Source organism: Haemorhous mexicanus, chromosome 1 (assembly GCF_027477595.1).
Source record: "Haemorhous mexicanus isolate bHaeMex1 chromosome 1, bHaeMex1.pri, whole genome shotgun sequence".
Taxonomy (NCBI): domain Eukaryota; kingdom Metazoa; phylum Chordata; class Aves; order Passeriformes; family Fringillidae; genus Haemorhous; species Haemorhous mexicanus.
The window spans coordinates 69,485,559-69,510,613 of record NC_082341.1 but is presented as its reverse complement, the minus strand read 5'-3'; the positions used below and the strand labels follow the sequence as shown (position 1 = coordinate 69,510,613).

General features: G+C 47.5%; 1 long non-coding RNA gene across 12 annotated transcripts in view; it reads right to left on the bottom strand.

Moving 5' to 3' along the window:
- The window catches only part of LOC132330471 (uncharacterized), a 52,364-nt gene that overhangs the window by 6,498 nt on the left and 20,811 nt on the right, over nt 1–25,055 (bottom strand). Inside the window, exons 1-7 of one of the 12 annotated variants that reach the window (XR_009487330.1) lie at nt 18,135–18,900; nt 17,027–17,112; nt 12,069–12,299; nt 6,924–8,011; nt 5,623–6,104; nt 1,735–1,977; nt 16–52 (exon numbers count right to left, since the gene is read on the bottom strand). This is a non-coding gene — a long non-coding RNA (uncharacterized LOC132330471). Of the gene's footprint in view, nt 1–15; nt 53–323; nt 480–1,734; nt 1,978–5,622; nt 8,012–8,300; nt 8,650–12,068; nt 12,300–17,026; nt 17,113–18,134; nt 18,901–25,055 lie in introns of those variants that run through there. The other 11 variants (XR_009487320.1, XR_009487323.1, XR_009487315.1 and 8 more) reach the window with 11 other exon arrangements.

Sequence of the window (25,055 nt, the reverse complement as noted above, 5' to 3'; positions counted from 1 at the left end):
GCAGGAATTACTCACTCTCCCTCTACCCGCTTCTCGCTGGAAATGGTGATTTCTAAATAAAGAGAACAGAACAGATATTTTTATATGACATATAACTTAACTGGTAGCAACCACCTAGCTGAAATCCCAGGGAGGACAATCTCTCCTTCTCCAGGCTTTGCACTGACCACAGCTCAGCCACCTTACTGCTGTGCTTTTCCCCATGGGATAAGGCAGGGTAAGAATAGCAGTATCCTCTGGAAAATGCTCTGAGAGCAACTAGAGGAGAAGACCTCAAGTGGATAGTTCTAAATAAACTGACTTCTCCACTGCCTCCTCTCTACCTCTGAAACTCTTTCTCAAAAAAAGGGTGGCTCCTGGGTTTTGGTTGCAGTCTTTAACAGCAATCATCACTACACCATATGGGGATCTCTCTGGTCCCTTGGGCTCACATGGAGGTGTCCTGAAGAGGTGTCATCGGGACCAATGGTCTCTTCTCCCTGCCGTGGACACAAAAACTGCTTCTTGGCATTAACTGGCTTTGTCAGATCAAAAGCATCATGGTCATTCTATCTGTGCTAAGGAACTTCCTCAACCAGACCCTTACAAATTCATGCTCTAACTTTTGTGGACAGTACTAATCCCATTTCTTGCATGAGATCCAAATGTAGCAAACCTGCCTTTCCCGTAAATGCCCCTCCCTGCCTCTCATGTGATTTTGGTTCTATTTAGAAAATACTCGTTACTTGGAAAGGTATTTATGCAAATTTTCAGTTGAGGGTGTGCCATGTGCTGTGAAAACCCTCAGTACTGCCTAAGTCACCTCCTTGTACAACATTCCTGCTGTTGTAGGACATTGTGGAAGACGAGCAGACCTGGCCACAAGCTTCAGAGCCCTCAGGATTTCCCCTGATGAGGGCCCAGACAAGTGCTCCTCTTCCTGCAAGCCAGGCATGGAGCCCCTCCAAGACCAGTACCTCAGAAGTGGCCTGAGCAGACTGAAGGACCACATGCAGCACAGCCCATTCCTCACAAGGGTGCTGCTAGCCAGGATCAATGCTGGACAAAACCTCTGCCTTTCTCCACAATGTCATCATTTTCAGAGCGAGCTTTTCAGGCTCACCTAGCACTTGCTCAGATGATTAAAGATTGGGGTGGCATTTCCCTGCCTAACAGAACCCAAGCCAGCTGGATTAAACCTCCCTGGCACTTGTCTGCATGCATCAAAGCCTTGCAGATGAGCAGGGGCAGATGGGCTTGGAGGAAGGTGAGCATGGTGGCCCAGTTCCTTCTTGGAGGCATCTCTTCCTTTCCCCCCCGTACCCTTCCAGCCAGCATCCCCCCAGGCAGCAGGGCTGAGGCAGCAGCCAGCTGTTCTCCCCCACATTCCCAGCAGCTGCTGTCTCCCTGCCACCTCGACATCCCACAGGCATGGTGAGCGACCTCAGTGGGAGAGCAGACAGGGGTCACTGGTGTACAGCAAGAAGCAAAAATGGTCGATGTGCCATCAAAAATGGTCGATGTGCCATCTCTGCAAACAGCCTGGAGCCCCACAGTGCAGGAAGCACACATGGGTGAAGCCCCTCAGGGAGGAGGGGACTACCTGCCCTGCACCTCAGCCTTGCAGAGGGAGCGGCAGGAGCCGTGTACCTGTAATACCTGTTTCAGATACACCTGAACAGAAAGCATTCTAAATCGCTGAAGGGCCTGGGAAAAGAGAGAGCATTCACAGCCATGGCCTTAAGTGCTCTTCACCTGAAAACCACCTGCTGAGATGTTGCCATGACTCTCATGGCAGTGCCTGCAGGGTGGTATGTCCTGGGGTGACATTGCCATTCATCTCCTGCAGTTTGAAAGATGAGCAAGAGGACTGTGACGGGGTGTCCCATGCCTTCTGTGTTGTTGTCAGGCTGGGCAGGGAGTGGATAGGCTTTGTTCATCCAACAAAGGTCTCCAGTCACTTCTGACAGGCTGCCACAACCTACTGGCCAACATCTCCTGCCAAAATAGGAGAGCAGAAAGCAAAGGGTGTACAGAAAATGGAAATCAGGCTTGAGGACAAATACCAAAGCCAGTGAGGATGTGGCTGAGCCCCACCCACTTCTGCAAAGCAGCTTTGCAAGTTCTTTTGCCACCAGTATTTAACCAGTCAACCAGTTCATCTAGTCAGCTACGTCAGCAAGCACCTCGGCTCCAACCACACCACTCTGGTCCTCCAAGCAGTTGCTGCTCAGCCCTGCTCAGGCACACCACTGCCAGCTGGAAACACACTGGCTCAGGTACTGCAGCCATGCAAAAGAGCAGCAAGGCACAGGGGATCAGCTAGCTGCTGGAGGCTGACACAAGTTCTCCAACACAGCTGCCCAGCTCGCCATTTTCCAGGCACAGGGCGCCTTTTCCCAGGAGCAGGGTGTCTCTGGCTAGATTACAGAAAGCAGAGCACAGCTAAGAAGAGGAAGCAAAGCAGAAGTGTCACGTATGCTCACTGCATCAAACCCAGCATCTGAAGGACACTGCTGTCATTGACTGTACATTGATAATTTCTGCAGGCAAACACACCAGTTGGACGTGTCCAGGCCCATGTTCATTACCAGCTTGGAGATGAAGTTGGTGGGATTCCTGCAGTGCTGAATTACTTGGCTCATTGCTAGCACACATTCTCACATACAAGTTTTTGCACCAGAGTGCAAAAGACATTGTGTAAGAATTGTGAGTTTAAGATCAGGATTGCACCTAATCTAGCAGTCTTTATTTCACAGTTCCCATGAAAACAACAGTGCATTTGCCCTTTATTCAACATTTACTAATGCTTCTAAAATACGGGGAAGAATTTTGCTAATCATCCGTTTCCTTACACTTCACAAAGGAGCTGAAATAAACCCTTAAAAAATAAAAGACGTGCAACAACCAGTGGAGGTCTGTAAGCTGCACAGTTAAGTAACCAGCCAGCAGATTACAGCACAAAAACCTTTCCAAAGGGAACTCGATAGCAGAGCATCGCTGAGAACTCCATGAATGAAGATTGCTGAGTTGCCTCTGAGGGACAATTTTGCTGAAAGTCAATGAGACCCTAGGGGAGAGATTTAGGGAGCTCACTTCTCATTCAGCCTAAAGTATTCTCAAAGCAACTTGGATATCCACACCAATATCCAAAGCCTCCTGCTCAAGCACCCAAAATTCAGACCACCCACAGCTTTCGCACACATTCAGGCCCCCAAGGAGAGTTGAGACTTGTCTAGTGGATCCAGAGTTTCCCACTTCTCTGCTTCTCATATTTCTTCTCATATTTCCCTCCTGTACTAAGGGTAGTTTCCATGGAAACTACCCTCAGCACAGGAGGGAGCTGCCTGTGTTAGCAGGGAATGTAGCCTGGAGAGGAAGACGAAGAGAAAACAACTCCTACTGCTCTTCAGCCAGCCCCAACCATCCTGCGAGCTTTGCAAGGCTCTGCAAGGAAGAGCCTGAACCTCAGGGAACCTGTGGTGCCTGTGACTGCCAGGTGCCATCTTCCCAGGATTCTGGTGAAGGGCCAGCTGATGGAAACAGTGACCAGGCAGCACACTGGAAACCCTGGGATTTCAAAGGCTTCCTTGAAGTTTAAAACTTGATGGCCTCCATCACATGCTTCCCAGTCAGACTTCCCATGATCACCACACATTTTTCCTTTACTCTTTGCGGTGCTCTGGATGAAGGATACTAATCCATCTGTAATCACAGAAAAATAATATTTTAAAAAGTCCCAATAAGCTGTCGGGATCCAGTAATTTCTATGAATTACATTAAGTTCAGGAAAGAAAAAACAGGAAACTGATCTACAGTAAAAGCAGACAATGCTGTGTCAGGAAAGAGTAGAACTTCCCTATTTATCAAGCTGGGAAATGTCAGCTGGGGTTTTAAAACCCAACCTTTATGTGTCAAAAATGTAAAGCTCACAGCAGAGCCAGGCTTCCGAAAGTTTATCTACACAGTTGCAAGCCATGGATAGGCATGAGGAAGTTCTACCAGCTCAACAAAGTCATGATTTTTACAGTGAGTTATTCAGGCCAGCTCTGTGAATGTGTATTTAATTTTCAGTTTATTTTGGTTTAGATTAAAATTGGCTTCAAAATCAATTATTCTGGTTTCAAACCAAGTTGTCCACTTTGTAACAATTTTAAACTTTGCTCTCAGTTGTTGAAAGTGACTTTCCCACAGAGCAGAGGACAGGACAAGTTTTATTTCACACCTTTGTTTATTTGTGAACTCCTGTGTGGAGCTAGTCTTATTTTAGAATAAAAGCACTCATGCAGGAACTCAAGTAACAGGAGAGCTGGAGCTCATATAATTATTTCTGAACATTTTGTGTGTACACCAGCTTTGTATCACAACACCCATGGTGTATGCCAGTTCTGACGTCATGACATAACTCGTTGTAATAGATTATTCGGGGATTAAAACCAAAACAAACAGGTATTATGAGGAAAAAATATTGCCACATGAGGGCATGCTTCATCTCTTTCAAAAGCTTGCCTTTGCAACTCAAATCTAAGTCAAGTTATATTTTAAGACCTAGTTTTAGAAAAAGGAAAGCTCAGGTTTTATTTATGATTTGCTAGGTTTGTAACATACCAATTAAGTGCAAAATTAGCACAAACTTTGAAAAGAAACATTCTTTGCCTCCATCCGTGGTCACACTATTTTCCTGTGGTGACAGCAGCATGCACTTTGGGCTTAGGGCAGAGGAGATGAGCTATCTCAATGCATAATACTCGTGTTCTGTACCACGCTGTACAAACTGAGCACAGCACAAAATCCAAACACAAAGTTATGAAAGACATAAATTTCACCTTTTGCCCAATGGGAACAGCTTCCCAGCCGAGCAGGCACGTCAAGGCAAAGGGAGGCACCTCGTACCGTTCTCTTGCAAAAGAAGGGCAGGGTTGCAGGGTTCCCCAGGGTTTCCCAGCTCCAACACACCACTGGATCCATCTGCTCCCAGAAAAGTCTGAGTCTGCAGCCCCTTGACCGTGAGATTGCTGCCAAACCTGCAGCAGACCTTCCTGGGGATTCCTCAAGTCACATGGTCACCCCAACAAAGTGTTCCCTGTGAAGTCCCTCTTTTAGGCAAAACTACCATCATCAAGCTTTCAGAGCCTACCAGGTCATTTGTGCTAACAGCCCAGAAATTAATTAGCTCTGCAGACCATACTGCAGACAGGCAGCAAGGGGTTAATCTGTCCACCTAGACAGCTGCACCAGAGCAGGAATCCTCAAGGCCACAAACATTCTCTGGTCCTGAAAGGAGGATTTTGGACCCATGGTGGAGCACAGTGATTAATTAGGAATCCACAGCACCCAAGTGTTTGAGTCACTACAAGTAATTTTTTATCTAGTGAGTCAGAGTATCTGCATATTCTTGCTTCCTGGAGACTTGAGTACTTAAACATGCAGCATCCCACTCTGGTATCACGTCTGTGTCATGGAAATGATTTCACAAAACATTAGGATTCTCCCAGCTAATTCTGTTCTCTAGTCTATATCCACTGACGCTCAACATGCTACAGGACCTGGCTTGAGGTGATTTGTTAGAATCAAATGGGAGGGTGTTTTCCCACATTCCAGAGGAGCAGGGTCACACACAAAGTTTCAGAGCCTGCCACTCACCTGGCCTGGGTTCAGCCATTCCTGCTAGAGGAGCACCAGATCCTGGAGCCTTTATCCTTGGCTGATCCAGGGAAGCAGGAAGCTGCAGAGGCTGTAGCTCTCACAGCACACGGCTGCACAATTTTAGAAGTCTGAGCTTGTGCTGACTAAGATGTTCACACTGACGATAAAAACCAGCTCACAGGGGAAATCTTTCTTCGGTTTCTCCCTTTATCCAAGAGATGTAAATTCACTCTGTGTGTCTTTCACCACCGCACCCATGCTCCAAGATGACTTCATCTGGCCACAAAAAGACAGACGAAACACGAAAGCTCCGATGCTTGTGAAGACAGGTGCAGGAAAAGCCTTAGGTGGAGCAGTAAGTAAGTTGAGAGACAGGCTTTTAATCCGATAATGTGGAACATACTGAATTCCCACATATTTTTGTTGTTGTAAACATCTTTCAATCATAAAACTGAAAGATGCCAGGCTTTATGTTCTCACTGTAAAATATCACAGGAAAATGCGTTGCGGTATTAGATGGGAGGATCACAGGTATTCTGTGCTAATGGTAACTACAGTTTTAGTCTTTCTTCTCTAATTGTACCAAAAGTAGTTTTGAATTTATACCAGAGCACATAAATACCTGGACATTTACATTTGCACTATGCCCCTAGAGGGGCAGACCTGAAGGAACAAGAACTCTGGTTGTTTAGGCAGGGATCAAGTTTCTCCTTATCTCCTTTGCCAGGCCATGAACTGCTTTTTCATGCACCTCCTGGCTTCTCCAGCAGCTTCTGCACCACAGCCTGAACCCACCCATGCTCCCAGGCCACCCCTGCTCCAGAGTCCTGCAGCTCCTGGTGGAGCTGTAGCCAGCCACCCCTGCCAGCTGGCTTTGGCTGCCGCCCCTTCCTCAAGGACTTGGCAGAGCCAGGCGGTCAGCAGGACCCAGAAGGGCTGCACTGCGATTTGCTAACGGGTTGGAAAGAGAAACTGGATCCCCCAGAAATAAAAGCAAGGGCAGGGATATGATCAGGCTGTCCTGCTGAGTGCAAAGGGAGAAGAGAGGCTTCCTGCTCCCTTGCCCAGCCCCTGGTACACACAGCAGCAATGTTATCTGCACCTCTGAGCATCCCAGGCTTGCCTGGCATTGGGAGATAAAGGAATTCTATCGTATCTTTCAAGAGGAACAGGCTGTGTGAGAGGTGGCCTGTGGCCCCATCTCAGAACTGGCAGGAAAAGGTCAGTGAGTGTGTGGGAGCAGGAGTGAGGGACACCTGAGTCACACATGGTAGGAGCAGCCTGGCACAGGCACTCACCCAGCTGGGGCAGCAGGATGGCCCTCCCCCAGCTTCCTCTGCTGAACAGTGTTCTACACACAGGAATGAACTCCAGCACCCGAGGAACAACCTTCCCATCAGGCAGGGAGGGAGGTGCAGAGAGCAGGGTGAAAGGGACTGTCAGTCTGAAGAGCACACAAGGGAGACAAGTAAAAATGATGGAGCAGAGCCGAGTAAATAAAAAAAAAGAACAAAGTGAAAATAAATGCAACGAAGTAATAAAATAAATCCATAAAAAATAAAGGGGAAGGAGAAGTAGACACTTTTCTTACTGGCTGCTCCCTCAGCAGCACAGTCCTCTCCTAGCTCATGAAAAGACAAGAGTGTGTCTCTCTTTTTCCCTGGAGGAGCATTACCCAGTGGACAGATCCCACAGCAGGAGCCTTTTGTGACAGCAGAGGAGCTGACCTCCACCCTCAGTGGCCAAGGAGGCTGCCCCACGGCCAGGTGGGTGACAAAGGGCCCTCCACTCTCCCTGGGTTCCTTGGACCCATCTCAGCCTGACCCATACCACCATTTCAGAGGTGGCTCTGGCTGGGAGTCAACAGGAAATCAGCAACCCTGTCAAAAGCTGGAGCAGCTCAGAGGCCACAGCAAGCTCCCTGGCAGAGCTAGTGCCACTGCTACTCCCAGGAAAACACGCAAGAGGAAAACACTTCTTTTTTCAGTTCATGCCCTCCTGAATTAGGCTGGACAAGGACATTTGACATCACCTGCCCATCCAAGTGGCCTGTGCACATCCCTGTGGGGGGACTGCCACCCAGGACAAAATCTTCAGGGAACATAAGAGGGCACTGGAGATGTCCTTTATCCTGTGTCCACGGCATTGGCTGGCTCACCAGCTTCCCCAAAACACACTGGTAGGATACATGCAGCTGGGACAGGATGCAAAATCTCCAAGTCCTTGATTTCCTCTGAGCTTTGGTGTTGTTTCTGACCAGCCACCACTTCAGCAGGTGGCATTCTAGCCTGTGTGCCAGCATGTGCACGTGGAGGTCTCTCTGGCAAAACCTGCTCTTTCTTCACATCGCTGCAAGCATGGCCTGCCTGGGAGGGTTCCCTGAGGCCTGAAGAGGAAGGGAAACAGCAACATTAAGCTTAAAAGGCAAAACACAGCAGGATTCAGGCACTGAACTTCCTTTTGTGCCACTGAAAATCCCATCCAAAGTCCCAGCAAAGGCAGGTTATACAAGTCGAACCTGCCCACACACAGGCACCGCTGTCCCTGGGACTTTTGCCCCACTCACAATAATAAATCTGTTTGCAAAGCACCAGCTTCCTGTTCCAGCTTCACCACTTGTTGCAGCATCAACAAGCCCCCCCTCCCCAGCTGCAAGGCTGCCCCTTGCCACTCACCCCCTCTCCTGACTGGAGCCAGCAGGACAAAATCCTGCCCACCCCAAAGCATCTCCCACTGCTCTGCTGACCACCCTCCCACAGCGGCTGTGGCATCGGTGGCCCTTGGGAAGCCGCCAGGCTCCACATGGCCACGGCCGAGGTGCGAGCACGTTTTGCCTGCAAAAACCTGCGGCAGAGAGGCGGCCAACAGCTGGGCTGAGAAAGCTGCTGCTGCTTGCCAAGTCTACATGGTCGCCATAAAAAAAATATTGCCAGGCTTTTCATGGAGTAAGAGCTAAGCACGAGCTCCCACTTCAGCCCAGAGACAGCCGCGCCTGCTTCTCTCTCCGCAGAGGAGAATTCCTCTTTGACTGCACAACAGGCATAAGGGAAAGAGCACACGGCAGCAATCATGGGAGAGTGGCAAAGAGCCATCCGAACTGCTGGTCACAAAGCTGTCCAGCAGCTGCAGAGAGAGAGGAGGGGGGGAAATGAGCCAGAGGGGGATGGAGTGGAGGAGGAGGGGAAGGAACTTTAAAGATAGGCAGATTAAGGGCAGCCCCTCAAATGAGTCAAAACTCACTGAGACGTGGTTACGACTCCTTCTTTAGCAGGAGGCATCCACAAATTAATAAAAAGGAATAAAACCTGGACAGCTAGGAAGTCGTAGTCAATCAGATTCATGCATATTTAACAGGGACGTTCATCTGAATAGAGGCCTGCCTGTAGCATGCTAGAAACAAGTCACACTTGCCTGCGAGGCTCACACAGAAAGCTTTGCTCCAGGCCAGCATGGGACAGAAAGGCAGGGGATTGTTTGCTGGGCTCAGGGAAAAAGCAGCCCTGATGTGAACAGAGAAGATGCACACGCTGGTGAGGTGCAGGGGAAAGGTTATCTCCCGTGCCGGTGAGATGCAGGGAAAGGACATGCTCTCTGGACCCTGATCCAGGAAGGACAGCATAGACCATGCTCTGTTTCACAGCCAAAACCCGCCTCCTGGCACTCACTGCAGGGACAAGCAGGGCTGCTGCCTGTGGAGCCAGGGCAGCTGAGCTGCGGCCCAGGAGACAGCACAGCTGCTCAGGGGCAGCCCCAGGGAAAAGCTTTAGCTTTTGTTTTCTGGTCCAGAGCTCTCGCTGTCAGTGCAGGAGCATGGATTTGACAAGAAGCCCCAGAAATCTTCTTGAAACATGTGCTGGGATCATCACTGACCTTAGGAGGATGAGGGATGGAGGGATCACATCTCCTTTAGTCTCTCTAGCAATGGCATGGACTTGGGCTATTAAACCTCTTGCCACACATCCTGGTGGGTCCTTTCAGAACTGCGTAAGTGGGAATTCAACCCTAAGAGAACCATACTGCATCAAACCACATTACTTCTGCTGCGCCTCTGCCTTGGGCACAGGGCTCTACAATGGCACGTCCTGTATCAGAGTTGTTCCATGGGCAGCCCGCAGCAACCTTGGCATTTGATGTGAATCCATTAGTATAAAAATGGAAAACCCAAACTGGGTACCACTGGCTTGGGAAGCATCATCAAACAGGGTTCCCCCTGCCTCCTGTCCTCCATTTTGCAACCCTATGGAACACAAAAGCAATTGTTACTAAGGTGAGGTCCCTCTCTGTCTGGCACAGCCTGTTGCAGGAGTTCTGCAACCCAGGCTGTGTCCTCGCTGACACCTGCTCAACCTCAGAAACCCTCCAGGGGCTTGCACAAGCACAACTGGCTGAACTTTCCAGTGAGACACAGGAGCACAGACACTCTCATCCCACAGGAATTGCTGCAGCCCTGCTGACATGGAGGCTTGTAGGTGGTGTTTCCCGAGCAGATTTCCCTCCCTCCTCAGTGTGGAGGCTCTCCCTTGGGGCAGGAGCAATGGCTTCAGTCCACCCTGTCATCTGTGGCAAAAAGGCATCAGCCAGACAAGGAGAGGCTCTTATCGAACAGATGGGAGGCAGGACATAGCTGAAGAAAAAACGGGGTGCACACCTAGAGCACATGACAGTAGTACGTGATATGTTCCAGAGATACGGGGAAATGACGGTTATGAAAGAGACAGGAGGGGAAGGGAATGAAAAAAAAGCCTTTTGGCCCAAGTCCAGGGGGGAAGGTTCATTTCTGTCATCAGACTTAATGGTTCAGCCTGGGGAGAAATGCAAAAGGCACCAGGTCCTCCCTTCCCAGAGAGGGAGAGCAGGGTCAAACACAGCAGCGCCTTTCCTCTCCCTGTGCACGCCACCTGCCTCAGCCTGACCCGAGGCAGGAGCTGTCCTGAGCTGCCATCTGAGCTGGGTTTACAGAGAACAGCAGTGGCCTGGTGATCCCTGCATCATGTAGGGAATCAGAAGTACTTTTGCCCCAGGCCATACAGTAAGCTCGGTAGGAACCAGTCTTCATGCATCAGATATATTACATGGATGCCACATATCCCATTTGGCAACTCCCTCACAGATTGCAAGCTTCTGGACAAAGGGACTCCAAACTCTCTGGATCTGGCACAGCACTCACTGGGCTTGAATTTAGACGTACATTCTTGGCCAGCAGCCCCGAGCTCTGGGAAGGAAGCATCCTTTTTCCCCCTCTCCTCCCTCCTTCCCACTCCTGCCCCCGGACGGAAGGAAGGCACATTGGATCACTGCTCTTTGTGAGTAAGGGAGCACTCTTCTTCTGAAATAACACCCTCTGCATAGGACGCTCTGCTGGTCCTGCTCATCTCAACCCACCAGGAAAAGAAATCTCTGCTGGAATACTGCTCTGCTGGAATCAAAACACATCACAAAATCCAGCTGACTTGGTCAGGATTTTCCTTAGGAAGCAAATCAGGAAGACAAGAAGTTCCTGGTAGAGTGCATTGAAACATTTTACAGCATGTTTAAATGTGGCATAGCTGCTTTATTATTCCTATTTCAAAGCTACTTTAATTGTAAATTTGTCCCCTTGTATTGCATTAGGTAAGTTGCAAAACTCAAACTAAATCTTCCCGTTATTAAAAAAAAAAAAGTTGAAAGTAAGAAAACTGAAGATTTTAAAATTTGCCAAATCAAATTCTGAACAGTAAAAATCATCAATAAAACCAAACCTAAATATCAATCTTCACCCTTGTATAAATATCAAGCATTATTTGAATGCAGTTCTCAGCCTGTGAAATCCCCTGGTGTAGATAAGCCTTTAGTTCTAGGTAGGATGATAGAACTGCTGTACAGTGTAAGAAGCTGCTATTAAATTATTTTAACTCCAGTAGGGGGTTCTACAGCAAGTACAGCATCTAAATTTTTGAGAACATACACATATTCAACCACCAATAAAAGCAGGCAGCTAGGAGAGAAGCTATCTGTACATCATTATTTACAGGTTTAGGAATGTTATAATCCTAAGTGACATTTCTCAGCATTCATCCCCCACACAACCTTTCAAAACAGGCAAAAAACTTCAGCATGCTTTTAGCTGTATCCTCATGTGCATGTCTGCAGTCCCATTGGTCTCACAGGTGTAAATTAGGGCAGGGTTTGGCCCATGATATCCGTAGCCCAAAAGAGCGACTGCAAATCCTTAAAGGAACAGGGAGGAAAAAAGAGACAACAGCCCTAAAATAATTAGTGAGATTAGAGACAAAAGAAAACAAATTATGTTGACTAAAGCATTGCTATATGTTAGCTTGACCCTAAATCAAACCTTAGATACTGGCTGGTAAGTTCTCTGTTGAAATCACTGAACTGAACACTAAAATAAAAGCCAGTTTGGAGGGGGCAGCAGCTTCAAACCTACAGAAAGCAGCTTTACATACCAACCACAGGCAGCAAGTAAAGATCACTGTGTTTAAGCAGAAATTGCAGGAAGTGTGTGGGTGGCAATAGCCATCCTCCACACCAGAGTTTAGTGGAGGACACTGTGACCACTCCTGCGGCTGCTCCAGGAAAATATCCATGCCGTGGTGAGATACACTGCCAAGATGCATCCCTGCTTTCCAAGGGCTCAGCAGCTGGACTTGGGGTGAGCCTCTCAGATTTGCCAGGGCCTGAAACAAAATTAGACGAGCCAGAAATGAAAGGTGAGATCTTGGACCAAGTACAATGGATCTTGGATCCTGTACAAAAGTCACAGAGATCAGATGTCACCCAGTGATTAGGGGAAGTTGGGATAATATCAAAGAGAAGGTAGGTCAGCTATGTCAAGAGGAAGAAAACTTCTTCAATTATAGCCCAGATTTACAGGTCAGAAGATGTAGCTTATGCTCTTGACAAAGCTGAAAGCTTCTTGTGACATCTTAAGCAAACTAGTTTGCTCCTGAATCCAATAGGATGATAATTTACACAGTCCAGAGCTTTCCAGTAACTGAAGTGCACAGACTGCTTGCAGCTCCCAAGGAGAAAAGTGCTCTTACCTTAAAACACAGCAACAAAACCCTCCCATCATCCATCTGCTGAGCACAGTGGGAATGCTCTCGGTGGGGTACCACACATAGCTAGCTCCCATGGATGTAAAACATATTTTAGTGCTTGCTCCTCAGTCCCAGCTTCCCGTCCCTTACAACTATCTCTATCCCACCACATTCTTCATGAATGGAAACTATTCCTATCACTATACTAGAAATAGTCAAGTAAACAGGAAAAATCCCAGAAGATTTGCCAGCAGGTGCTATGGGAGGGGAGAAGGCACCGGTGACCAGCAGCTTTGGCAGCCGTGTAAATGGTACCAAGCACATCAATTTAGCCCCCTCTCTGTCAAGAAAGTCAGAACCACAGGGATTCCTATTTAGAGAAGGCTTTCCAACACACTGTTGGCTCTTATCTCAACCCAGCATTGTTCATGCTATTCATCGCAGGCCACGACAGAAATTATATCAGCATCAGCAGCAACCAGGGTAGCAGAATATTCTGCAAGGAAAAAAACAACCAAGAAAACCACTAGTGTTTACCATGAATAATGTCAGTTGTTCTACAGTTTCCAGTTTCCAGTTAGGGTTATTTAGCTCTGAGATCAATGAAAGCACTTTGGGAATATCGGCTGGAAGGAGGGCAGCATCCAGATGTAAAAACCTATGTAAGCCCTACGTTTCTTGTCTAAAAGTCACCACCCCAGAATAGCTTGTGATCTAGTTATTTTTATTCAGAGAAGAGCCTGTGCCTTGAGTTTGGATCAGAGTCCAAATTCCGCTAGAGTTTCAGGCTGTTGTTAAGGTAGGATGCTCCAATCTGGCCCAGTTCGGAAACAGGATGACCAGTAAATTAGGGATCTCATTTAGAGTCAGGCTCAGACATTAGAGGTGGTCCATTTTAACACGTTTGTGTCATACAATTAATGAGCAGTTGTACATGAGAAGTAGGGGGTTTTGCTCAAGAAAGGAGCAATTTAGGAACTATGTTCCCGTCTCCACATTTCAGAAAGGCTGCAGGTTGTTTCATGGGATGACTCATGAGTCTCACCAGTCCTCAGAGGTTACCATTTGATAAAGGAGAGCACATTTCCCTAGCTGAAAATCATACTGGTGAGTACTGGCAGGTCTCTCTGTGTTAAAGCACTGTCAGCACACAGACACATTTACCATTAGGCCACACACAGTATTACAGCTTGCTCTGTTTTGTCTGTGCATGCACCAAGGATTCTTTGACAGTTTTCTATATTTTGGGATGTGGAGAGCCTGCAGGAACTACAGGATCTCTTGAAAACCACCTGCCCATTTTCTTCCTCCTTCCTCCCATTTATCAATGATCCCTTGAGTACAGGACCTTTCTTCATTGCCCCAACTGGATATTCTTGAAGATTTTATTATAACTCACCGGTTCAGCTTTAACCACAGCGGTAGTAGTATGATAATTAACATCAACTTCTTGTAAATGCTTTGTTAGTAAAAGTGGAAAATAATGATCTCTTGGTTACCTGGGCTTCTACCCCACTGTGTACCCATCCTAGAGCCTTTGCCTACACAGGAGGCTGACACAGTTCCAAATACACCATTTTAGTTGCTCATGTAAGAAATAAATACTTCACACATATTTTACACACATGCTTGGCACAAAATGTAGAAGTGCACATGTACATGAACCAGGAGTAATATAGTCTATTCCAGCAGATGCATCCAGTCCCATACACCTCTTCAGACCTGTAGGAGGCAATGCAGGAAGTGTTTGTGTTCTGTGGGAAAGATCTGAGCCACTTTCTCTCCTCTCCCTCTTTTCTAAAACTCAGGGTGAAGCAGTGCTAGTAAAAGTGCTCTCTCTTAAACATAAGGAATGTCAGCTGGCTTAACAAGTACCACCCTTGCCTGCACTTAGAACGATATGAAAGGCTTCACCTGACAGATAGGAAGACCTTGGACAACCTTTTCTAAGAACAGAGCAAGGGATAAAGATGCCATCAGCAGAGGATTGGTAGCAAGCATCTGGAATGGCTGTAAAATTTCCAACCAGCTCAGCTGTTTGAAAATAAATGCCATCCACAGCCTTATGGAACTGAGCTGGTACATCTTCAGACATCCCTTACATAAATCTCTTGTACACTCAAAGAGATTTATGATAAACACTTGCTCTTTCCTTAACCTCCAAAACCTCTTCCACCTGCTAAATAACTCAAGAGTCTTTCCTCTCACCCAGCCTGTTCAATATCTATATAAAGACTCTGGGGAAGATTCGGTGGCACCATAGACTGACTTGTCAGCAGTACACATATGACACCCATCTCCACATTATCTTCTTCACCTCCCATGCAAATAACATCATTACTCAACTCTTCAAGGGCTTGACTAAGATCAGCAAATGAATGAAGCTGGCAGAAGCTGAATTGTTGCAAGAGCGTGGGCTGACAATGATATAGGAAAGTATTTTACACTTTGATAATGTCCATTGCTGGCATTAAAACTAACTGAAGATTTAGAGTTAATCTGAACTCTATCATCCTGAAAACCCTGTAAGTGTTGCTGCAAAAGCTTCAATCCTTCAGCACAATTTCCAATCAGGTAACTGAAAAGATTGGACTTGGCCCTTATGCTTGATTTCTACAACCTAATGGACTTAGAACACCCCATGCAAGAGTGCTTCTGGCCATTTACTCAGCAGCACAAGACCACCAAACAAGCTTAAGCTCTGTTCTTTGCTCTGCTGACTACTCAGTCCCAACTTAAATTCAAGGCTTTGCTCTTATTTTCAAAGCCTTCATGACTTTAGCAAAAATTGCTTTAAGGGCATCCACACCTCTGGAACATGACACCGCTGAAACCTGACAGTTATACTACTCTGTAACAAAATAAATGCCCACTTTGGAGGGTGTGTGCACCAGGGACAGGGAATCCCTGCTGCCTAGGACACAACCTGCAAGAGACACCCATAAATCTCGGAAGTGCAAGAACAAGAGAGAAACTCCAGGGTTTTTTTTCCTTTCTCTGTTCCAACTGTACCAAAACCATCAACATGAACAAGGAGTCCCTGACTGAGAGGCTGGAGGAAGTCTGACTTCCAGGGGTCTCCACTGGGAGTTCCCTGGTGTCTGATGAAAAGGTGAGCTGGGCTGGTAGCATGTTGATGCTTCAGCACAAACAGGCTCTTTCATGTACACATCTGCCCCTCTTTCAAACTCACAGGAACTTCACTTTCAGATCTGTATTCTTCTGTCAAGAGGCTCAAACTTTTGGGGAGATGAGAAGGGAAGGCACATGGAATCACATACACAGACACACATAGCATGAATTCCGAGGCTGAGTTTTACCAGGAAAGAGTTATTGGCAAAAGCACCGTATGTAAAATACAGGAGAGGAAATGAGAAAGAGGGATGTCAAAGATGTCTTGTGTTCATTCTCATGAGCTCATAAAATGATTGCAGGCAGATAGATAAAGGTATACGGGAACATCTGAGGAGTCATTGCTTTCCAACACACCAGTAACAACCAGCAACTCAGAACCTGGAGAGAATCCTACAAACATTTCCAAATGACAAATGAGTCAGTAATGATAATTAGATCTGTCCGAAATTTATTTCCTCCTAGAACAAATCCAAAGATTGTTTTTCAATTATATGAGATGCAAAACAAGGCAAAATGTTGAGATACCACCAAAATACACCTGAATCTATGTCCATAACTCACTGCTGCAAAGGGAGAGGATGTTGTTTTAAGGTTGCACTTCCATGTTACTTTTTCATTTCCTGACTGCTGCTCACTTGCAATGCATCTAACTACATTTAAATTCCCTCCAAGGAAAGTAAAGCAGAGGTGCCCCAGTAGGGAAACCAACCCCACATGTATCTATGCACTCTTCAGAATAAATGCCCTGACAATGCAGAATTTTCATGATGCACCTAGTATTCCATGAATCCTCCAGCTGGTCTTGCCTGGGAGGAAAAATGTGCATGTGTGAGCAGGGATACTGTTCAGAGACACCAAAACAGGTTCATAGTAAGTCATCCTGTTTTCTTCAGCACAAAAATAAACCCATATCAGGCTGGGTTGGTTTTTTTTCTGACAACAACTGACAGTAACTTTATGCATTTCAAATGCAAGGTAGACAACTTTTCAAATGGTTAAAAGGTGTGTGAAGGTTGAAAAGCTTGGAAGTCTTAGCAAGGTTGATAAAACTTTGCTGAAATGTTAAACAAAAATTTCCATGACATTTTCATTGCAACAACCATTCAACTTGAAATCTGCCTAAATTTGTTCAGACTGCCAAGAAGTAAGTGGCCAAGCAAGCCATCACAACTGAAACTTGGAATCACCAAAGAGACCCACGCCAAGCCTCTGCCTTGGTGGGATTATACCTTGTCAGGCTCTTCCAGTGCTTGATTCCAGCAGCAACATTTGGGCTGACACGTCATGCCAGAGAGACAGCATTTTTGTGTTACAACTGAGAAAAGAAGCAAAAAAATAAAAACAAAAATTATGTTGGTTTAATAATTTGGTAAGGCAGCTAGCATCGTCATGGAAGTGTCCAAATTTTAGTGCAAACCATCCTCCTCCCCATTCTCTCCCAAAACTCTTATCTTCTTTTCTTAAACTGACAATTCAGAAAACAGCCAGAGTGCTGCTTCTGTTTTCCTTGTATCCTCTGCCACGCTTGCACATGTGCTTATCCAGTAACAGGCATCACTAGTGAAATGGGATTACGTTCCCCTGGTTAAGCGCATGAGCACAGCCCTGGGTGGGGCTGCTGGAGGATCAGCTCTTAATAAGGTGTCCAATTTATAATCTAGCAGGGCGAAGAGCAACTGGCTCTCAGAATGAATAGCTCTTCTGTCTCACCATCTCCTGAGGCTGGCTGCTGGGCCGGCCCACCTCATCCTTTTTTTTTTTTTTTTTCCTCCCTGTGTTTCTCTGATGCTGTTATTCTTTTCACTAAGTTTTTGCTGTAAATATAAAGAGGAAGGAAGACAACAAGTATCCACCCGTATCTGGTCACTGCAAACTGCAGCAGGATGAGCAAACGCTCTGCTAGCGTAACAGGCTATAAACCCTTGCTATTTACTTATTCCAGTAAAATTTCCTTTCAGCCTAGGATCCTGCTCTCGGGGACCGCCTTTGTGCCCAGCGATGTCTTTAAAAGGGATGCGGCTCGGCGCAGGACGGGACAGCGGGCACGCCCAGGGCGTGCAGCCGAGGGGCCGGCGGGATGCGGTGCCCGGGCGATGCTGTCCCCGCCGCTGTCCCCGCCGCTGTCCCCGCCGCTGTCCCCGCCGCTGTCCCCGCCGCTCGGTGCCCGCGGGCCGGGGGCGGCCCGGGCGCGGCCCCGCCCGCGCGGAGGCGCGCACGGCGCAGCGCCCTCTGGCGGCGCTCGGGGGCGGCGCGGGCAGCACCTGCCGGGAGCGCCCGGCCGGCCCCGGCTGCCGATCCCTGCCCGCGCCCCGCTCCCAGGGACAATCCCGCACTTACTGACCGGCGGGCGGGACTCTGCCGCCGCTGCGGAAACACCCCGCGGGAAGGCCTGGCGCACCGCTTCTGCAAAGGCTGGTGGTGGCACACCCGGGCATCTCTGTCTCTTTTCTCCAAAGCGGTTCTCTGGCTAAAGATTCCCCCTGTCCCGGAAGGCTTGTCTCAGAGCCTCCCATACCTCCAGGAGGCACGTCTCATAGATTTCCCTTCCATGGCGATGAACTTTTCCAGCCTCTGACAAAGCACACATCTGCAGCGTGCTGCAGTTAGGACGGGTTGCTCCTCAGGAGTGAGTGCTCCTTGCTACCCACCCTCCTCCTCCCTTTCTGTCTCTGTGCTTGCACTGTGTGATGTAGAATGACCTGATTTCCTGTTTGCAGCACTTAAACAAAACACAACAACAACAACACTTAAATACTTTCTGAAAGTACCACTGAAAACTTCCCATCATTCCGGGCTTCCCCCCGTGCCAAAGCAAAGTGAAAGGTGATACCACCAGCCACTTGATCAATCTCTGTCAGGGTCGGGGGCATCTGGCTCCCGTAAGATTTTTTATAGTAGGAGTCTGTTTCTCGGACCGTTGGCTATTCTGCAGCAGGATGCTGTTTTCCAGATCTGATTTAAGCTGAACTCCAAAAGACCGCAGAGAAAGAAGAAGCGGGGAGTGTGCACCCAACTTCCTGGAAAAGACACCCGAGCTGTTCCTGTAGCCTCCTGCAAGCACACTCCATCCTCCCCAGCCCCTACGGCTGGTCCCAGCAATGCCGGCACTGAGCTCTGAGGGCACGGGAAGTGGCCCGCAGCTGGCCTGGGGAGCCTGCCTGGTTTCAGCAGTGTTTTCAACTACTAGCCTGCTCGGCAGCCACATCGTGTTCTGTGAGAAATGCTAAGCGTCACTAGCAGTCTCTCGGTCCAAAATGTTTGGGAGAGCCACTGTTCTGTCCCCAACCTCACAGGGACTTTGCATCTGGGAGGAATGCCTGGGATGGAGAACACAAAAGGACAAGCTGGACTGGAGCACCCATTATGCCATTGAAAAAAATGAAAATAAGATGTCAACAACTTCTATGGGCCTAATTGTTTCTTCTCAAACAGATTGTTAGCTTATGTGAATCAGGGTAGCTCTGCTGAGTAAACCAAAGAATGGAAGGGGGGAGGGGGATAGCCTTGGGATCAGAAAGGCACAATATGGGTCTTTATCCCCATTGCTTGCTGGCTACTGAGTAACATTAACTTCTGCCACCCCACCCACGCACCCCCCAAGAGATAGTGGCAAGAGAGATGGATACACAGAGGGTAGTAAGACTGCCTCTGTTTCTGCAAACACCGCCACGCAAGGACACCTGAAGGACTGGGGCTTGACTCCCTCTCTCTCTCTGCACCTGCCCTTGCTGCTCAGCTCTACCATCAAACTGAAGCACACAAAACTAAACTGACTGAAAAACAGAAACTGTCGTTTTCTGAGCCAGATTTCTCCCCTGAACTGGTCTGCCTTACAGCCACATGCACTTTGGACCAGGTGTAGAGATAATACAACTACTTTTGTCAGTATTTGAAGAGTACATCAGACTGCAGCCTGGTGAAACACTGGGAAATCCCACAGTGAGCCACAGACTAGGAAGCTGTACTTTAATTTCAGCAAAACAAAGATCAGGCAGTGAGTGAGTGATGCAAAAGCACCTAGTGAGATTTCTCCACTGGACCTTCAAGAGAAAAGAGGTAAAACATCAAGCACAAAGGGCAGCCTGACTTCTCCAAACACAAAATCGGGACAAGCCAAATCCTGTCCAATTGCACAACATTAAAGAGTGATTCTGTGCTCTCTTACCTTATGCTAAGGGAACAGCAATGTTCTGACCTGCAGTGATTTATGTGTAGCAAATTCGTGCCATAAACAAGTGAAAGAAACCAAAATCTCATGCCCTTATCCCTGAAAGCAAAACAAAACTCTTTATGGTCAGCAAGCCTGCTGATGAAGGAGGTTATGCTTATTCTTATTTGAATCCAATAAAAATTTCCAAACAAGAGAAACAATGCTCCAAGAGATTTTCTCTGTTACATTTGCAAATAATGTTTAAAAAATAATTAATCATTCCACATGCTTTATAAAAATTAATCTTGATGTCTCCCCAGCTGGACAGGTGTTACTACGTCCAGTGAACGTAGGAGCAAGCTGAGTAAGACAGACCTGGCCCTGTTTTTTGAAGTAACATCTAATTTTCAGTGCACTTCTATGTACAGGCAGCTTCTGTTCACTTTGGCTAGAGCTGTAAGTGATTAATACACGTGTAAGACAGATTCTGGATATCTCAAGCTAAAATTAAAGCCCATGCACGAAAATGTGATCCTAAATGCCCTTGGCTGGGCACGGCAGGGAATCTGTTGCAGGATCAGGAAAATAAGCCAAGTCTTTAGATTCCTTGGGGCTTGTCTCCACAAGAAACCTAGGGAAGCAACACAAAATTGCAGCACGCCAGGAACATTCTCCCCAGGTGGACCCTTCGGTGTTCACTGCTTTCAAAGAGCAAATTTTAACCCCTCCAAAAATTCATCTCTTCCCCCACAAACAAAGAGAGACCCAATTCTCGGTGCTTAGCACCATCACTTGTTGCCACTTTCTAAACAATGAGGTGCTGGTGGCAAGAGAAGGATGTGGTGACTCCAGAGGTAGCAATAAGAGAGCTAAGGGTAAGTTTCACTTTGGTTTCAGCAGAAAGCTTCCCCATGAAGATGTTTTGCTTGGCAATCAGCGGCGAAGCAGCTTACCTGTGTTTCAGAGATGGGCGAGCTCCCTCCCACTCAGCACGCTCAAGGTGATGTGTACCCATTTTAAGCAGACATATGGAGGATCTGAATAGCTGCCCACACTAGCTGGAGGACAATGCCAGCCCAAAGGAGGAGCTGTGTGGTTTCATGCTAGTACCAAGCAACATTTGTCCCTGCAATAAACCCTCCAAAGATAATTTAACAATGTCTGCACAGGGGACTGGGCTACAGATGCACATCCTCCCAAGCTGAGGTGCTGCTGGAGAAGTCCATCAGCCCAGCCTGTGGCTACCATCCCTTCAGGCCTGCTCTGCTCAACTGTGCTTGAATGCTTTTCACAGTTTTTCAGCCTGAATGAGGTAGGTTAGAGGGGGAGCCTGCCTTTATCCAGAGGGGGCCTAGTATTTCAACATTACAAGCTGCCACCAAATGACAGGAAGTGGTCAACCCACAGCTTTACTCCCTGGATCTGAAGCAGCAGGAACCTCTGGCACCAGGGGAGAGCTGGAGACAGAAACTTCTGCCACAGCCTACGTGGATGTCTGTGGCCTAAGTGCAGGGTAACAGTGCCCAGAAGTTCATCCTCTGGCTTGTCACATGCCAGCTTTCACATGGAGATGAGCCTGGTGCTAATGCATTAAGTCCTGGCTAACATTTAAAATGGTGTGGGCATAGCACTGACATTATTTAAATTTTGAAATAGGTGTGATATAGCTTAACTGGCAAAGGTCAGTGCAGTCTAGGTCTGGCAAAACTGGTGGGTGCAAAGGAAGTGCCACAGTACCCTGTGGTGAGCATGGCAGCCAGCCACAGAGTGACCACCCGGTGGGTGTATGCACCACACAGGCAAGCCAGAGGTCACTTCATGGTCTTGGTGCACTTGAGAAGAAGAGGAACACTTCAGGTTACAGACACACAACTGTTTGGACTCTAGCAGAGCCCTTTGGTGTAGCTCCCCGTCATTCCTCACAAACCCACAGGGAGACTTACACCTGCTTGTCCCATGACATCAAGTCAACTGTTTGTGTAGCTGAGCTCCAAAGGCTTTTTTTAAGGACCTTTGGGTTAAGAAAACCCCCACCATGCATTCCCCCTGAAATGCATGTCTTTTCTTTGAAATGGATCATTTCCCAGGACTGGCTTAAAGGACAGCTAGACAAACAGCTGCATCAGCACAGCCGCTGAAGCAGTAACCTGGGGCAGCGGAGAAGGAGCCGGCCTGAGCAGCCACCTCCCTCTGCTGTGAGCTAAAGCTGGACACCTGTCTGTGACCCAGCTCTTCCTATACTTTCCAAAGTGTCTGGTTTGGTTTGGATTGCTTTTCTTGTGGGTATTTTTTCCCTTGCATTTCCTAGATAAATTAGACTTACATAATTGTTATTTCTGTCAGTTTTCCTGTAATCTGTTTCAAGTCTGTTGTCCCATTCTCAGTCAAATCTGAGAGAGTTTCAAACATAGCATGACCTGTGGGAGCTCAGCACATCACTCCTGATGTCCAGAGCTACCGAGAGAACCCTTGGGGGGGCTCGGGAGTCTTGGAATGTTGCCAAAAGCACTTGGTGGCTTGATTCTGATCCATCTAGAGATGTGCCACCAATGTATGAAGAAATGGAACCTGCAAGAATCACTCGAGTGTAAATGGTGAAGGGAAGATATCATTATAGAGTGAATCACAAATTTTGGGGTTTTGGTACAGGGGGGTTGTAAAGACAAGATGGAGGAATCAGGGTGTGCCACCAGGCTCTTCTTTCTTCTTCCTGTCTTCCATCTTCTGGAGTGGTGTTGGCATTTGGGGATTCGTCTGGGATGAGGGTGTAGTTAGTGACGAAGATGATAAGGTATTGGGGACAAAAGGTAAATATGATATACGTAGTTTTTGTTATAAAAGATGCGGCCGCCTTGGGGGTGGGCAGAGTGCCTTTGGCTGCCGTGCTGGTCAGATCCTTTGGGCAGAGAAAGGACTTTATAGATAAGAAATAATAAACAATTCTGAAGACCAAAAAAACCTAGCGTCCAGACTCATCTTTTGAAGCCAAGCGTGCAAGAACCATCCTGAGCGTGTGTGGGGGCAGAGACAGACAGCCGACCCCATAATGACCCTCTAAATCTGTCAGTGTTCTGGGTAGAGGCCCAAACTTGTGTCCTCTGCAAGGGGAAAAGCAGGCATAACTCAGCTGCTACCCAATGCTGCTCTTTAGCTGACACACGGCTCTGGCCGGTGGCTTCAGAGGGACAGGGAGGGAGCTGAAGTGGTGAATTTGATGCTCATCATACAAGGCTAGGCTTTGTCGTGAGCTGTAATTGCTCATGCACAGCCTGCCTTTATCCAGACTTTGTGCCTCATGGCATGTAGACTTCAGAGTATACTTGTGTTTCAAAAGAAAGCATTCTGTCAGAAGTTCCTTCTCATTAAAATCATTAAAATGTAGTTAGTACTTTTAAATCCACTCAGTGACTTCTGCATTGGGCTATTGTAAGATAAATTGTCTCAACAACAAAAGTACTACAGATATCCTTAGTGGAAAAGGGTGATATTTACTTCTGTGCAGTGGCTTATGTGTACCATTTGTAAATTTGATGCCTGACGCTGTATTTATACTGCTAAAATGCATTTTCTGGAGGGAGCTCAACACAGAGATGAATTTCATCTAACATGAGAGGAAAAAGGTAACTTGTCAGCCAGATAGGTTATCCTCTGATCTATAAATCAGAGAGAATAACAATGCATACTGTATTCCCGCCTGTTCCCACACACTCCTGCTTGTCATCGCAAGAGCTCTTTAGTGCCCTGAAATACAGCTTGACAATAAAAATTAATTGAAAGTGCACTACAATCATTAACTTTTGGAGCTTCACAGTTTGCCCATCCTTAAATAATGCTGGTTATAAAATCCTGTTTGCTCTACAATTCCTTGGCGCTGTGCCATGTAGCATGTAGAGAAATCAGCAATATGTGCAGCAGGGACTTCGCTGGCTATAATGTGAATGCACATAATAGACTTTCTTCTTTAGCTCAGCAGCAGAACACTGACTCAGATCTAGAGACCAGTTATAGTCCCAGTGGTGTTTACTCCGTGTAATTAGCAGTATCAAGTGTGTTGTCTTTTGGGTAGCCTGATTGCTTCCATATGCATGAGCACCTTCTGTGAATGAAGACAGAGCAAGAGGCAGACAGCACTCCGCAGCGTTATGGGAAGCACATATGTTTTAAATACCTTATCTCTACAATTAAGAAGAGTTTAGAAATTGGTCATATAAATCTTGGGAAATGGGGCCAGCAGAGAGAAGAAAAGCCCTTCTTTCCAAGCAAGAACTTTGCCTGGGTAACTACTCAAACCCAGGTGCTGGAGATGGCGCAGACATCTCCCTGCTTGCTGATGGGAGAGCAGCATGAATCAGAAGCTCATGCATTGCTCAGGGAGGGAGAAGGCTGTTGATGCTGTGTTGGGGCCCGGAGGAAGACAGGGCTGGCATTCGAGGTGGGGCGTGCCTGGGAATGCTGCACAACATTCATCTTAGGGGCAGGTACTTGCTGAAATTCCAGTTACTGAGAGAGATGGCTGAGGCAGAGGGAGGCCTTGCCTTAGCCTTGCAAGGCGATGCATTTTTTTTTTACCTCAAGCTAGTGTTTCTGACCTGTCCCAAGGTAAAAAAGCAACTCCAGCCTCACTGCAAGGCAAACCAGGCAAGGTCAAGTGGGGGCTGCCGCTGGACTCGCCTACATCAGCAGCAGTTACAGCAGGGTTTAAAAAAGAAAAAAAAAAAAACATTAAAAAATCCTTGAGCACAGGAAAGACCAGCCCTAAGGTTTTGAAAAAAAGAGTATGAAAAAGGGGTTGTTTGGACTTAAGTATCCCTTGTGCTCCCTCTCCCTTCCACACCCCCAACGTTGCCACATGTGTCAGGCTCTCCCACCCCAACCCTCAGGCCTTTGCCCTGTGGCTGGCAGCATGGCTGGAAGCTGCAGGGAAGTGGGGGGAGACAAGGAGAGCCATTTCCATTGCAGCCTGGCTTCTCCTGCTCCGTGCTGTCCTCAGGATCCTCCACAGCCTCTCGTTACAGCAGGGCCCCTCTGCACCCCACCCTTAATGACGGTGTGCCTCCAGGCATGCCTTGCTGATTGGGAAAGGCTCTCCCAAGACATTCCCTCGCACA